Source organism: Adiantum capillus-veneris, chromosome 22 (genome assembly GCF_014529385.1).
Source record: "Adiantum capillus-veneris isolate H3 chromosome 22, ASM1452938v2, whole genome shotgun sequence".
In the NCBI taxonomy this organism is placed as follows: domain Eukaryota; kingdom Viridiplantae; phylum Streptophyta; class Polypodiopsida; order Polypodiales; family Pteridaceae; genus Adiantum; species Adiantum capillus-veneris.
This window is the reverse complement of record NC_140952.1, coordinates 47670731-47675571: the sequence shown is the minus strand read 5'-3', so window position 1 is coordinate 47675571 and position 4841 is coordinate 47670731.

Genomic DNA, 4841 nt, shown 5'->3' with positions numbered 1-4841 from the left:
GCGTGCACGTGCGTGTGTTTGTGTGTTTCAGTCAACACATGAAGCATGCACAAGCGGAAGCAGGGGAGAAGGACCGATGTGGGAGAGAGTGATCGGAGAGCAAGGCAAGAAATAGAGAGACAAGACATGCGGAGAAGAAGGCCAAGTGGGAGAGAGTGATCACAATGCAAGGGAGGGATGCCATCAGCTCAGTGCTCCCTGCTACAGACCGATGAGGGGGGGGGGATGCAAACAATGGCAACAACGAGAGCAATTTTCCATTTGAATTTACAAATTCCCAAGGAGTATGTCTATCCAATTTCTAGAACGGGTCTCATTGGCGAGAATAATGCAAGATTCTATAGGAGACTTAACAAAAATGAAAGGCAAAGCCAAAGAAAGAGGAATAGCTATCACGAGCAGGGGCGACAAGGGCAACGGGGGCTTTGACAAGTGACACATGAGAGAGGGAAAGGGAAAGAAGGCAAAGACTGACAAGTGTTCGAGGAGACAAAGCATGGGATGGGCATTGCGTTCAGCATTGAATCTCTCTCTCTCTCTCTCTCTCTCTCTCTCTCTGTGTGTGTGTGTGTGTGTGTGTGTGTGTGTGTGTGTGTGTGTGTGTGTGTGAACCTCTAGGTAGTATTGTACGTTTTTTAGATCAAAATGGCCAAAGCAGAAGAAATTGTCAGGCCAGAAAGTTAATCTAAGATTTTGGGCTAGAGCTTGCAATTGACGTCCTAAAGGCTGTAGTTCTCCAAGCCAAGCGTAGGCGGCACATGTTGGGTGTCGAGGTGGGGGCGGATGGCGATGGCTAGAGCTTGCAATTGATGTCGTGAAGGGTGTAGTGCTCAGAGCCAACACCGTAGGCGGTAGATGTTGGGTGTTGAGGTGAGGGTGGACAGTGAGTGGTGGAAACAACCCCTTGGGCAGTGTGAAAGCTTTAGGAAAGTTTATATAAAATGGAATCTTCAAAACAAATTAATGAATAGTTTCAAATGTAGACACGCAAGCTAAAGAGGTAACTCTAGAGTTACCTCTTTAGATAAAAAGCCAAAGATTCTGTGTTTTATATATATGAATAAGCAAACCTAAAAGTAACTTGACGAGTAACTTTTTTATTAAAAAAAACAATAATAATTTAATTTTTTTAAAGCAACTCGGCAAGTTACTTTAAAAAATAAAAATAAAAAACAATAATTCAAAAATTTTAAGTAGCTCATCGACTTGCACATTGAAAGATGATCGCCATGGAGGACATGCCATGCAACTCGACGAGTTACGTGGCAATCCGACTCGGTGGGTTCGGTTTGCCATGTCGATCCGGCTTCAAGTGCCACATCATGTCGACACGTACATTGCATGATGTGGGGCTTGAAGCCGGATCGACGTGGCAAATCGAGCATGAATAAGGAAATCTAAAAGTAACTTGACGAGTATTTTTTAAAGAAAATAAAAACAATAATAAGTTATTTTTTTTAAAGCAACTCGGCAAGTTACTTTAAAAAATTAAAAAAAAACAATAATTTAAAATTTTTAAGTAGCTCATCGAGTTGCACATCAAAAGATGATCGCCATGGAGGACGTGCCACGCAACTCGACAAGTTACATGGCAGTCCAATTTGGCGGGCTCGATTTGCCACGTCGATCCGGCTTCAAGCCCCACATCATGCGATTTACGTGTCGGCATGATGTGGCACTTGAAGCCGGATCGGCGTGGCAAACCGAACCCATCGAGTCGGACCGCTATGTAACTTGCTGCTTTACGTGGCACATCCTCCATGGCAGGTGTGGGTAGTTGAGATAGCAAGTGACGCGGGCCACGTGGAGTCGCCACGTAACTCACCGAGTTACGTGGTGGCTTCAATGAGTAACTCAGTTTGGGACAAGGAGGGAACTGCGAAAAGTGGGTACACCTGATCATGCATTCACCCTTTTACGTATCTCTATTTTGAGGACTACTTTTTATTTTTGACGTGCATCTCACGCTATTGATTTGGATCATAGCAACATTCTTATCACTGAAGGTCATATTTTTGAAGAGTGGCATCTTGCTTATATGGATTGGTAGCGATGTGATAAAGCATCTCATTGATACATTCTTTTTGTTCTATTTGTTTGATGTATATGAACTTTCTACTTCCCACGATGTATGGGAGTATCTTCCAAGTTACAATGCAAAGTTGGTTTGCTATGAAGCGACATATTGAGTCCTTCCAATCTATTATCAATCAACTTGTTATTTCCGGTGATCCTGTTCCACAAAAGCAGCTAATTTCACTTCTTCTTAATACGATAAAGGATTTCTTATGAAAACATTGTTACAATTCTTTCTAAGAAGGACGGTTTGGATTTTGACCAAACATGCATATATTTAATTGAATACTCTCACTGCCAAGAATGGCGTAATACTAGTCACGATGTAGCTATGGTTTCACAAGAGGAGTCTGCATCACAATGGTTAGAATGGGCCTTTTATGTTTGAAGGCGTCCATTTCAATGAGCAAGCCACAAAGGGTGATCGTCGCAATGGTAGTTTCTCTCATCTCAAATTTCCTAGTAAGCATTGTTCCTATTGCAACAGAAATGGTCATACTGAAGATTATTTTTGGGCACGTCAACATGACAAAAAGCACAATATTACCACAAAACAACTACGTTTATCTAAAGATTCTTCTTCTTCTTGTGATTATTGTGGATGATTTGATCATCCCTCTCACATGTGCTTTAAGCGCCGATTTGATGCAGATCAAAATAGAGCATATGATGTTGAATATCATGATATCATTGTACCAAAAACAAGCTGTGTTTTATGTTCATTTACTCCCTTTAGGTTACACGGATGTAGATTGGGCTAGCACGCATTCATCTATGCGATCTACTAGCGGCATTCTCTTACGCTCAAAGCTTGGAGTCGCCTCAATTTCACTCTTTCTACATTAGAGCTCTACTCTTATGGTAGCTTTGTACATATGTAATTGTAATCTTATAGGCACCATGCACACTTTACACTTGCACATTGCAACCGTTTGATCCCTTGTATATTTGCACATAGATACACAATGCACTTTCACATCACTTCTTCTAGTTCAGATTTTCACATTTATATATGGGCTTGGGTTTTTCTCTTGTACTCTCCAAGGGTTTTTACATCTAGAGCTAGAGACCTTTCTTTGAGTGGGGGTGTTGGAGCTATATATGGTTCACTCTATCTACCTTGGTCTCACCTATATATATATATATATATATATATATATATATATATATATATATATAACTTATCCTCAATATGAATCAGTCTTTGGGAGTGTATATGGTGTGCCTTTTGTCTTCTCTCTCTCTCTCTCTCTCTCTCTCTCTCTCTCTCTCTCTCTCTCTCTCTCTACATTTCAACAAGTCTTGCAGTGGGAGTGTACTTTTCACTCCCACAGAGTCTCTCAAGAGACTATTTCTTACGAGCACACTGCTCAAAAGCAAAACTTTCTACATTGGCATTGCAGGCGGTGCTAGCGTTGGAGTTCTGACAAAGGACTCCATTCTGATCGAGGCAAAGATTTTGACGACAACTTTACAGGTGAAGTTTATTTTCTAGGGATAGCTACTTTTGCATACACGAGTGTATTGTGCTCTCTATACGTATTGAGAGTGGTTTATATATTGCCCTATGCATTTGTTGGCACTTATGTATATACCTGTGGCTCATCAGTGAGCTTTTTTTATCTCTATTTCTACAATATATAGCTCATTTAAGACACATGATTTACAGATAGTTTGATAGAATTTTTGCACTTGTTCTTGGTTCTTGTGGGAGTTTATGTGCTGGTTAATGCATATGTTAGCACTACTTATGTGACATGAGTCCTTTTGAGAGCAGCATCCCCATTGGGATCCATTTTATTTCTTGATATCTATTGGGCTTGCTTATGCACATATCTTGCACTTTTGCAGATAATTTTTGGCTCATGTGCGTTGCGGTGCGGATACTACCTATGTATGTTATTGTGGACCCTATAGTTACCTTGTCATTTCTGAAACTCGATATAGAAGAGCCCTTTCTGAGACTGTGTCTAGCATCTTGTGTCTTCTTAAGCCTTTTAGAGGGTCCTATGTGAGGTTTTAATGAGTTGAGGTATTCTCAAATGTTGAGATACCTTTGGTTCAATAGGTTGCTAGTGTTCCCTATTTTGGTATCCAAGCCATAGGCTATGTATAGAGGCGTATAGGTGCTTTGACGCCATGTTGGAAATCACGGCAGTGAGATTTAATGGTTTATGCCCACTTTACACTCTTTTGCCTAATATATTGTTGAGATTTTGTTCTCCATGCAAAGGAGACTCTGCCAAAAAATCTGAGAAATTTGTCCATAAATCCGAAGTTTGATTCTCTTGTATTTGCTCCTAGCAATTATGGCTAATTCTTCTCAGAAAGATGATTATTACATCAAGAAGTTTGATGGCACAAACTTTTCGATTTGAAAACAATGCATTTTAGACGTGTTGGTCAATAAGGGTCTTGTCGTGCCGTTAAAAGAGAGCCAAGAGAATGCATACACTGATGATCGATGGGAGGAGCTTGATGCTCATGCTAGGGAAACTATTTGCTTGCACCTTGATGAATCCATATTCTTTACTATTATGGACAAAACCAATGCAAAGGATTTATGGGAGTCTTTATGCTCAACATGGTAAAAGTGCTTCAAACAAAGTGTTTCTTATGAAGAAACTTATGAATGCAAAGATGAAAGAGGGTAGCAACGTCAATTCACATCTGAATGAGTTCAATAGCTTGTTTACATAGCTTACTTGATGATGAGATGAAATCCATCTTCTTGCCATTCTCTTTACCATCGTCATGGATACATT